Source organism: Lagenorhynchus albirostris, chromosome 21 (assembly GCF_949774975.1).
Source record: "Lagenorhynchus albirostris chromosome 21, mLagAlb1.1, whole genome shotgun sequence".
Lineage (NCBI taxonomy): Eukaryota > Metazoa > Chordata > Mammalia > Artiodactyla > Delphinidae > Lagenorhynchus > Lagenorhynchus albirostris.
Genome location: NC_083115.1, coordinates 19,558,799 through 19,570,876, shown reverse-complemented (window position 1 = coordinate 19,570,876; position 12,078 = coordinate 19,558,799). Strand labels below are relative to the sequence as shown.

General features: G+C 39.5%; 1 non-coding gene across 1 annotated transcript; it reads right to left on the bottom strand.

The window, feature by feature from the left end:
• Positions 1-347: 347 nt before the first annotated feature.
• Positions 348-454, bottom strand: LOC132512842 (U6 spliceosomal RNA). Its single transcript, XR_009538360.1, has one exon. It is a non-coding gene; the product is annotated as a U6 spliceosomal RNA (small nuclear RNA).
• Positions 455-12,078: the final 11,624 nt, after the last annotated feature.

Sequence of the window (12,078 nt, the reverse complement as noted above, 5' to 3'; positions counted from 1 at the left end):
TTCTCAAAGAGCTACCAGGCAGGCTATTAAAATGCAAACTATGGCAAATGTGCTCAGAATATAAAACAAATTGTCACTGTTTGTTTACATCCATTTGCACAATGCATTTATTTTATTTTATAAATAACTGATAGATTAGTGGAAAGAATACTTAACCTGTCATGATTCTGAAGAAAAGGGAAGTGTACCTTTAATAATCTCAGAGGAAAATATTTCCCGGAGATTGTGAGTATCTAACATATTGTGCTATCAAAAGAAATGATTTTATTTTACATTCTTTTTTTTTTAACATCTTTATTGGAGTATAATTGCTTTACAATGGTGTGTTAGTTTCTGCTTTATAACCAAAAAATATGGAACGCTTCACGAATTTGCGTGTCATCCTTGTGCAGGGGCCATGCTAATCTTCTCTGTATCGTTCCAGTTTTAGTATATGTGCTGCTGAAGCGAGCACTTATTTTACATTCTTATTTGACATTTATTTGGGGTTTATTCAAGAATTCTTTGAAAAACTGCTGGCATATTTGGACCTTTAAATACATTTAAGTAATGTTTGAAGTGATCGTTGTAGGAAATAGTTCGTGTTTTAGATCCAGTTGGGATCAGGGAAGGTTTTCCTGAGGGGAAGACATGAGAACAGAAACTCAAAAGAAGTAAAGGAGTTTTCATGTGGACATTCAGGAGAAAAGCATTCTTGACCTCTGCATGAGAAAAAGGTGTGGGGAGACTCTGAAGTGGGTCTGTGTCACGTGAACTTAAGTAACAGCAAGGAGACCAGTGTCACAGGGGCAGAGGAGCAGAGGAGAAATTTGAAGAGATAGCCAGAGGCCACATTTTTAAAGTTTTGAGGGCATGGTTAGATTTGGATGAACAATGAGAGGCCACTGGAGAACTTTAAGGAAAGGAGTGACAAGGCCCTTTTTGCTGCTATAGGGAATGAAGGGTAAGAGCAGGGAGGGATATTAGGGTCGAGTACCCATGAAGCATTTGTGTCAGCTGGGGGCTTCTGAGACACAAATGCCAAGCAGGATTAGGTGTTGCAAGACCTAGCTAAATAACTGTGAAGGATTAAAGGACAGGGAGCAAGGTAGGCAGGGAGAGCCTTCAGATAGCAATGCAAATGGAGACCTATGAAAGGAGAGGGAAGATCAGACTGCAGCATGGGTCTGAGGAAGTATTGGCCAGCCCAGTGGGGGTCCCTTAGTAAAAGTTGCTCTTTAGAAGAATCCTATTTCGAGCAAGAGTGAACCTGTTCTAGTTCCCCTTGCCCTGCTACTGAGCCAGTCATTGGAAGAGCCTGGGGAAGAGTGGCCTTGGAGACAGAAAAGCGTGGCAGCTGGTAGCTGTCAATCACTGTGCTCCTTGAAGGGATATCTGATCAGGGCACCTTCATGGCCACCACAGTGTGGGTGGTTTGGATTAGTGGTAGTTGTGGAGGTGGTGAGATTTGGTTAGAGTTCTAACATATTTTGAGGAAAGCAACAATAAAATTTACTAAAGGATAGGATGCAAGGTGTGAGAAATTTTTGACTTGAGGTATTGGACAAATTATGACAGTTCCTGAAATACAAAATATTTGGAAGAAATGGGTTGCAAAGTCAGGGAACTAGCAGGATGGTGGGGAAAGAAAACAGTTTTTTGTTTGTTTGTTTTTTTGCGGTACGCGGGCCTCTCACTGTTGTGGCCTCTCCCGTTGCGGAGCACAGGCTTCGGACGCGCAGGCTCAGCGGCCATGGCTCACGGGCCCAGCCGCTCCGTGGCATGTGGGATCTTCCGGGACCGGGTCACGAACCCGTGCCCCCTACATCGGCAGGCGGACTCTCAACCACTGCGCCACCAGGGAAGCCCAAGAAAACAGTTTTGTACGTGTTAAACCTGAGATGATTAATAAGCATTCAAGTAGATTTGTTAAAATAGGTAGCTGGATAAACTTCACAGGGCTGTGGGTATTAATTTAGGAGCCATAGGTAGGTAAATGGCTTATAGAGTTATAAAGGTTTTCTAGACGGTGAGCACAGCTGGAGAAGAGAAAATGGTAATTCATGAGTCCTGGGTGCTTTACAAGATCTAGAAACTGGAATAAGGAAAAGGATCTAGCAAGATAGCAGAAAGAGCCAGGTTGGAGTAATAAGTAGTATATATAAGAAGTGAGGCTCTGACTCAGAGATCGAGCCATGCAGATGAAGAGGAAAGGACAGATTTGAGAAATATCCATCCAGGATAGTCAAGTAAAGGAAAGACTTCAAGAAGGAGGGAATGGTCAGTTGTTTTAAATACTGAGGAGAGGCTGAAAGGATGATGACCTCTAATGAATCAGTGGGTTTAGCTCTATGGAGGTCAGTGATGACACTGACAAAAGTGGTTTCAGTGGAACATTGGATGAAAGCCTTATTGACAAGAATATAAGAGAGAATGAGAAGAAGGAAGTGGAGACAGTGAGCATAGAAACTGTTTTGAGGAAATCTGCTATAACAGGGAATCAGAAATGGGAAATTGGGATTGTCCTGCCAAGGGAGAGGTTTTTGTTTTAAGATGGGTGATATTACGGCCTGTTTAGATGCTTTTAGGAATGATCTATTAGAGCATATTTTATGTTCCAGAAGAAAAAAGGGGAAAACTACCTGAGCAGGATTCTTGAATATTTGAGAGGGATCCAGAACATAAGTGAGACCAGTTTGGCCTTGGAAACAACAAAGGTCATTCATCTATTTTAAGCAAAGTGTACAGGTCAGATGCAGTTAAACTGATTTATTTGGTGTTAGAAGTTTGTAGAAGTTCTCTTCTGAGTGCTTTTAAATTTCTCAGTGACATAAGGATCAAAGTCATTATTAGAGAAAGAGCTGTAAAGTAGGCATGTTGGAGGTTTGAAGAAGAAGGGTATGAAAGTCATTTAGGAGGGAAGGACAGTAATTTTTTTTTTTTTTTTTTAAGAGGCGGGGAGATGCCTCCTCATTCTTTTTTTTTTTTTTTAAATTTATTTATTTTTATTTTTATTTATGGCTGTGTTGGGTCTTCGTTTCTGTGCGAGGGCTTTCTCTAGTTGTGGCAAGCGGGGGCCACTCTTCATCGCGGTGCGCGGGCCTCTCACTATTGCGGCCTCTCTTGTTGCGGAGCACAGGCTCCAGACGTGCAGGCTCAGTAATTGTGGCTCACGGGCCCAGTTGCTCCGTGGCATGTGGGATCTTCCCAGACCAGGGCTCGAACCCGTGTCCCCTGCATTGGCAGGCAGATTCTCAACCACTGCGCCACCAGGGAAGCCCCTGAAGGACAGTAATTTTGATAAATAAATTTAATACTATTGTTGGGCAGTCCTGGGTATCCTCTTGAAGTTTATTTCCTCACATTTAATGTGAGACCAGACAGCGTATGTAGTGTTTTTCTCCATTCATTTCCAGTTACTTGGATGTTGACAAGTAATTGGCATAGGTTGTATTTAATTATTGTTGTGGTTTTGCTAAGCATATATGACATAGGAAAAGGGGCAAGGAAATTGAGAGTAAAGTAAGGGAGTAATTATGATGGGTATGAGATTTAAGCTGGGTTGTGAAAGAATTGAGAGCATGAGGATAGGATAAATGGAATGTGGGTTTGCAGATTCAAAATATTAAAATGGGGGTGGGGATGGAATGTGAGACAGACAGCAAGAAATTGTTCAGGGAGTGGGATTCTTCCTATTAAGATCATGGAGGAGATGGAGTGAGTTTGGGGTATGCAGAACGTCTAGGAAATGATCATGGAAGATAACGTGGAAGGCTAGAGTAGTGGAATAAAGGAGGACAAAAACCGAGTGTCCTGGATATTGATAAGATTGTCTACATGGACAGAGAAATCACCAAGAAGAGTGCTAGTGAGAAAAATAGCAGGCCAGTGGCTAAAATTATCTATGATTAAGAGGATTATAAAAGACTGAGGAGTGTGACAGAAGGTCTAGTCTCAGGTCATGAGCTTGAAGGAATCAGAGCTTTTAAACAGGGACCAGGGAAAATGGTCTTGAGGTGCCCAACAGTGCATAGGATGTCAGAAGGAAAAGCACTCATCTCTTGAGGGTGTATTGGTTTCCTAGAACTACTGTAGCACATTACCACCAACTAAGTGGCTTAAAACAACAGAGGTTTATTCTCGCACAATTCTTGAGGCCTGAGGTCTGAAATCAGTATCAAGGACAAAATCAAGGTGTGAGTACGGCCATACTCCCTCCAGTGGCTCAGGGGAGAATCTGTTTCTTGCCTCTTCCAGCTTCTGGTAACTTCCAGCATTCCTTGGCTTGTGGCCACATCCCTCGAATCCTTGAGGTCATCATTCTGATCTCTGTATGCCCCATCTTCATACTGTCTTCTTTGTGTGTGGTAAAATTTCCCTCTGTCTCCCTCTTAAAAAGACATACGTGATTGCACTTAGGGCCCATCTGGAGAATTCAGTATAATTGCCCCATCTCAAAATTTTTAACTTAACAACATCTGCAAAGACTTTTTTTTCCGTCTTTTTCCCTCTGTAGGTTATGTTCACCTGTAAAGGAAGATGAACAGTCACCTAAAATGTGTCTCCAGTGTCCAAGACTGATGATGCCACACACAAACCAAGAGGGTATGAAAAGATCCACTATTTATACAGTTGAAGTTTCTGAGAAGGGCAGGTAGGACTCTCAAGTAGGTCTGAAATGGCCTGCAAAGCAAGGGAAGGAGACAGGCCTGAGTTTCTCTTGTGGTTAGGGGGTGGGGCCAGGGTTGAGTGAAAATTTCTGTGTGCAAGAAGGAGATCATGTGATGTGACTTTCCCACCAACGCCAACAGAGGGAGCGTTCATTCTGCCTTATCAGATTTTCCAGGTGTGGATACAAGTGAAGAATGAGGGGTGATGCTTGATAACTGTCAGCAGTCAAGCATCCAGAAATGAGGCCAGACTCCTTGTTACCATGCCAGGTAGCATTCCCAGGTTCCAGAGATTAGGGTGTAGATGTGGTGTAGGGGTCGGGGGAGGGGCATGGGTTATGCTACGTAAACATTGTACTCTAGTGACGATCTAGATTCAGGTACAATCAGAAATTGAAGGAAATGTTACAGAAGTTAATCCTATAGGAGGTTTTTAATGAGCCGAAATCAATTTGCCTATTCTGTCGGTTTTGTTCATTGCTTTGTTCCCAACTTCGACAACAGTTCCTGGAATATAGTTGGCATTCAATACATATTTTCTGAATGAATGAATGGATGAAAAATGGACATCATTTCTGATAAACAGAAATCGTTAGAAAATAACAGCAGAAGGTTGGACTTAAAGTTTAGGCATTTTCACAAAGTACATACACATTATTATTTTTTAAATGTTGTATAGTGGAAGGAAGAAAGTTTGGAGCTGGCGTATTACTTTGTGGAATTGGGTTATATTCTCACCCATATACTGACCCAAGGAATGAACTCTGATGACCAGATTGAGAATTCTGAGGCAGAACACCCTGCTTCTACCTGACATAGCTGTGTTTTGTTTATCTTACCATTTTCTGTCCTCAAGTCTCCACACAGATGGTCTTCTGGCCAACTACTGTGTTGTAGATTGCTGCTCTGGCTTCCTAACCACTGAACACTTAATAGATAAGAATCACAAACAAAAAGTCTCCCCAGCTGTAGTGCAGAAAGGAAAGCTGATTTTAAAAAGCAATTAAGACATTACGTGAAAGACACACACACACACACACACACACACACACACACACACACACACACACAGATATAATATCACAGGGGCTCTAGCTAGAAGGTATTGGACCCCTGAAAGGTTAGGGGAAGAGAAAGATAATTAATCATAACAATAAAGTAAAACCAAAGATGTTTCTTGCACATTCTCTTTTTATCCTCTAGAGATTAATTACAACAAAATATAGCCCCTGTGTCTTCATGTTTTCTCACAGTGGGCAGCCATTTGCCAAATGACTCATTTCCAAGGTGTTCCACTCTATTTCTTTCCTCTTCAGAAACATCCAGGAAATGATGGCTCAATTGCCCTTAGCCAGTCTTTTTAGCCATTCCTATGCCTTGTGAGATAGCCCATCTTGAATTCTTCTTGTTCAGTGGCTGCTAAACAAAAAAGTAAGCTAGGGAACAAACATGTCATCTCAGCTGTCCTTCCCCACGCATTCAGGGATATAAGCAGTTCATTTCATCATACAGGGTGGGTGCGTTGCCAATGAGAAGGTGTCCATTACCTCTGTCTTGTTCTTCTGTCCTGCACATCATGATACCATTATTTGACTCCTTTAAATCTGATGAAAGGAGGAAGTCTGAGAGACTTGTATAGAGGCTTCAGTTCTATTGCTTGGCATGATACACGGTGATAGTTTCGGTTTTTGTCCTCCTGTCAGTGTGTCAGTATCTTCCTCAGGTGAGTGACTTAGCCTCCAGGGCACGCCCCGGACCTTGGCCAGAGTTTCTAGAGAGAAATCTGCTCTAGGGCTTGCTCACGGGCTCAGAGAATCTTTCAGAGCCTTCAAGGTTTCAGTTTTCTTTAGTCCTGTTCTGCCCTCTCTTAGTTCCACATGATTCTGTATCTTCCTGGTTTGCATTATTGGTTTTCCCTTTTCATTTTGTCCTGCTCTGGGCTTTCTATTTGTGACAGCATGGGGTTGTCTGAGCCCCAGCGCTGAGTCTTACATCCTGATCCCTTTATATGTTTGGCATTGTGAATCCCTGGGGTGAAACAGGGACAGTGTTTCTCTGCAACTGCAGATTGAAGAGTAGCAGTCATGAGGGAAACGATGCCACACAGGCCCTTTCAGAGAAGGAACAGTGCTGATCCAATCACAGCATCTGAGAAGGTAACAGCCCCCGCAATGTAATCCTTTGTAGACAATGCTTACAAATATCTACTCTTTTATTACTGTGTAGTAAAGCAAAGTCATTATGAATGGCCATTTCCCAATTTAAAATGTCTTGTTTTGCTTGGTCTTCTGTGGTACTTTGGCCACTGGTTATGTACAAGGATTTCAGCTATTCTATTTTCAAACAACCATGGTCTTTTAGATCTAACTATCAATTTAATGGCGCCAGTGACCACCAAAACAAGGAAAATTACACAGTAAGTCTGTCTTTCTTTCAGAAAGGGAATCATTTTGCATTCATTGTGGTACTGGGCATAGTCTTTTCCCTCAACACTTCTGTAACCATCATTTCACACAAGAGGGCGAACCAGGAATGCAAAGGCCATTTTATTTTCAGTGTCTTGCTTCAAGTACGGAAACTTTCTATAGCATCATTTTTAGTACAGAGTGAACCAAGTAGAAAAGAATAGCTTTCCAGAAAGAGAAAAAAGAGAGGAAGCCTTACGATGGTGATGAATGATGTGCCCGTGGAAAAGGAGTAGACACACAAGCACCCAGGAGCGTTTATACCTCGGAGCTGTGTGAGGCTTTCATTTGCTGGAGTTCAAAGCACTTCAGAATAGTACTTTTATGGAATAAGGAGAAAGGTAGCATGAAGGAAAAATTAAGGAAATAAAATGTTACTTGATTCAACTGTATATTTTGAGGGGAAAAATTATGATTGAATTGTACCAATGGAAGTTTGGTTTAAAAATCCATTACCTAAGATGGATGACCATTTTCAGGGCCCCAAACTATGTGGCAGCAGCACAAAACAAAACAAAACAACTGACTGTACCAAAAAGGATGAACGCTTATGTTGTTGTCATTAGTTATTAGGTGCCTTTTAACCTAGAAAGGAACTAAACTTGATTTCAAAAATAGCTTCATAACAAGGCTTTAGAGACTACAAATTTGAAGTTTGAATAGGCAGAATGAAACTATTCAACTACTCTCCCTGTAGTGTAAAAGCTCCACAGACATTTACTGCATTCCAGTCTTCTAACGGATACTCTTCTAGGTCCTAGAAATCCAAAGATAAATAAAAATATGGTACTTGACTCTGAAATGGTTCCAATGAATAGAAGTGACAGACACATAAACACATATGTGACGTATAAACAGTATTTTTCATAGCATGGGATATGTGTTGTGACAGCGATATTCATAGGTGGCTCTATGAGCAGAGAGGTGCACTTATTTCAGCCTGTCATGAGCGTTCAGAGGAGCGTTCCTAAAGGAGATGGTCGTTGAATATGGTTTTGAAGGAGACTGAGTCTGATACATGAAGACAAGTGAAAAGAGTGTTTCTGACATACGGCAATGTAAGCAAATATAAAGAAAGATGAAATAGCACAATATATAATCAAGGATTAAAAACAAGCCACTGTTACTAGTTTGTGAAGCTCATTGGGGGAGTGGTAGGAAACTGCAGCTGGAGCTTGCTTTGTATGCCATGCTAAGGAACTCAGATTTTATCCTCCTTGATGCTACTTGCCTCCAGACATTTTTGATTACACATCCATTTTAGTAAAACTTTTCTGAACAGTCACCTCTAGTATATCTACATGTATTTATAAATTTCATACATGTTCTGTTGTCTGTGTATTAGATATTAGTAATTTATTTCATTTTGTAGGATAAAATAAAAATATGTGAAGTTTCTAATATTTTCTTCTACGTCCCAATTGTCTTTTCAGTCCCCTTGAGGACAGTCATCTAGGTTGTTTACAGGTTTTTTGGGGGAGGGGGCGGGGAGGGAGTGAGGTGGTCCGATTTGCCTTTTCTGTCATTCATTCTGTCCATGTGTGGAGGATGGAGTTGTGGTAAACAGGGTTGACGAAAGGAAGGCTAATAGCCAAGGTATTACAATAGAGCAAGCAAGAGAAAGTGAGTCTCTGACTCAGAGCAGTTGTGGAGATGAAAAGAAGGTAGATGTGAGAAATATTTTGGTGTTGGAATTGACAAGTCCTGCCCATTGAATGGGGGTGAGGAGTGGGTCTGAGAGGTAAGGGTAGAGGGATGGGAGAAGGAAATGAGTAAATTTTGTTTGCGTGACCAGAAGAATATTGGTGATGTTGAATGAGAGAATTCCATGGATAAGCAGATTCAGGGGTAAGAAATTGAACTTATTTTCATAGAGATTTGTTTCCTTTCAATTTTCTCTATCCACAATCTTCCAAAATTTGTTGTTTTTCTACTAAACAACCTGTATCATTCTCCTTTCTTTCAGTGTGAATACATTCTCTTTCTCTTGCAATCCAAGAGCCTCTTTTCCAAATGCCTTCTTGTTATTTATAATACGTCTTTTATTCTAGTATTATAGATGAATTATTTTCCCTAATATATTATTTTAAGTCAGCACAGGCTCTGTTACTGTTTAGAAATAAATGACCTCATAGTTTTCGTGGCTTACTATAAATAAATTTACTTTTTGCTCATGTAATTTCACTTTATTTCATGTGCTTTTATCCCAATGTACATTTCAAAGTGGGTCCCAGACCAAAATGACCATTCAAGTGCAAGTGATTTATTTTATAGGTGATCCCAAGAGAATAAGAAAGTGAGACAGGGAAGAATAAAAAAGCCACAGAGCCTCCATTTTCAAGCGAGTTATCACTATGGACAACTGGAGTTTAATCTTCCTGTGGAACTCTAGATGCCAGAGTGAAATATGCACCTGAGTACTCCCACCCAAGTCTCGAGGGAGTTGTGATAATCATAAATCAGTTTCCATCAGCCATTGGTTGAGGCTGCACAGTTGCACATATTCTCCAGTATTTTAGGTCTAGAGGGAAAGTGGCCAGAATAGCTTCAGAGTCAGAGAAAAGCCTGCATGGAAAAAATTCATGTGCTGGCATTTGTAAGTCGGAGAGGACTACGTTGATGTGGTGAGGGTAAAGGGATATGGAGATAAACCCACTAAATCCATCAAGGAGTAAGCAAGAAATGAACAAAGGAATAGGAAAAAACACTGTTGAGATAATTTAATAATTTTATTTTACCACTATTTCCTCCAAAATTTGGCTAACGCCTCCTTCTGTCATCTACTTGTGATAGCTAATGTGGAAATTTTACAGCATGCATTAACTTGAATCACACATTTGTAGTTACCAGAACACATCTTACTTTTTATACCTCTGTGTTATTTCCCCATTTATCCCCAATTTCTCTGTGTATGAAATGACTCATTTGTCAAGACCTACCTTAAATGAGATTTCCCTAAACTTTAGTCAAAATCAATCACTCTGTACTGGGTGCTCTTACAGAATTTTACCCATACTTTCACTTTGTCATCTTATCACATTATATTATAATTTACAATCTGCTTCTTAAAAAATTGTGAACATCCTCAAGATATGTATCATTTCTTACTCATTTTTACCTATCCTGCAATTGTCACTCAAAGAAGGTTTGCACACATAATAAGCAAATACATAAATAGTCACAACACTTATTCCCTTGCAGTTAAGAAAGCTAATCTTCACATTCTTCAATGTACTTTTGGAAATGTCTTAATAAATATTTTTTGTAAATATAGAGCATTATTATTATATATGTTAAGGAATTTATCATTATATAGTTAACATATAAAATCACTTATTTTATCAAATGAGCATGATTTTCAGAGTTATTTAAGAGAAAATTAATTTTTTTAACTTATTTTATATTGGAGTATAGTTGATTAAAAATGTGTTAGTTTCAGGTATACAGCAAAGTGATTCAGTTATACATGTATCTATTCTTTTTCAAATTCTTTTCCCATTTAGGTTGTTACATAATATGAGCAGTTTCCTGTGTTATACCATAGGTCCTTGTTGATTATCCATTTTAAATATAGCAGTGTCTACATGTCAATCCCAAACTCCCTAACTATTCCTTCCCCCACAGTAACCATAAGTTTATTCTCTAAGTCTGTGAGTCTGTTTTGTAAATAAGTTCATTTGTATCATTTTTTTTTAGATTCCACATAAAGCGATATCATATGGTATTTCACTTTCTCTGTCTGACTTCATTCAGTATGATAATCTCTAGGTCCATCCACGTTGCTGCAAATGGCACTATTTCATTCTTCTTAATGGCTGAGTAATATTCCATTGTGTCTATGTACCACATCTTCTTTATCCATTCCTCTGTCAATGGACATTTAGGTTGCTTCCATGTCTTGGATATTTGTAAACTGCTGCAATGAACATTGGGGTGCATGTATCCTTTTGGACCATGTTTTTCTCTGGATATATGCCCAGGAGTGGGATTACAGGATCATATCGTAGCTCTTTTTTTAGTTTTTTAAGCAACCTCCATACTGTTAAGAGAAAATTAAATTTTCAGCCTCTAATAAATGTTACAGGATCCTTAGGAAGAAAGCATTCATGAAATTAAGCTTAAAGTTGTTATTTCTTACCTTAAAGAACAAGATTTAATAAAGAGATGTAAGGAGTAGTCACAATTTAAGAGCATCCACTTCAAATTGTAGGAAAGAGTTAACTATGCTATCATTTAACTTTTTATATGAATAGCAAAATGATAGAAATGAGAAACTTGGAATATTTGTGAAGAAAGTATAGAGAAACATTTCCCGTTTGGTATCTGTTCTGTCAAAATTTTTGGCTCTGCTCAGTAAATCTGGTGGTAAAATTCTTTTAAATTCTATCTAATTTAAAAAGCAAGGTCAGTGTTTGTGCATCAGCATTTTCTTTGCAACAATTTATTATAAGAGAAATTACACTGACAAATCTCATGCAACACATATGTTACACAGAGCGTCCTGAAGAGTCAAGAGTTTTTTAAAGCAGTCATTGGGGCTACATTGTCATAATTAAAGTTCTTAGGCAGTTTTGCCACCATCTCAAACCACCTTCAATGTTTTCTTTCATAGTAGTATTTATCATTTATAAAAAGGAGTTTCAACCTGTCTTTTCTGTACTATAGAAGGTTCATGGTCAGAATAGATTGGTCCCAGAATTACTGCAAGTGGTCTTGGGCAGCAGCAGAGCTATGCTGGGGCATGTATATATTTATTTATTTTATGTATAGCTTTACCCATCTTGAAGCAGAACTGCATGTGATGCTCTCAGGTTTGATGAATGAGGTGTGGTGCAGACAGAGGAAAGGTGATTATCTCCCAAAGCCAGACCTCTGAGGTTCATAAATTATTTGTAGAATACTTCATGTGCTGCTGCAGTGGTCAGGGCCAGTTTCTAATATGGAGAGAAGAGCTCTCTAATCAC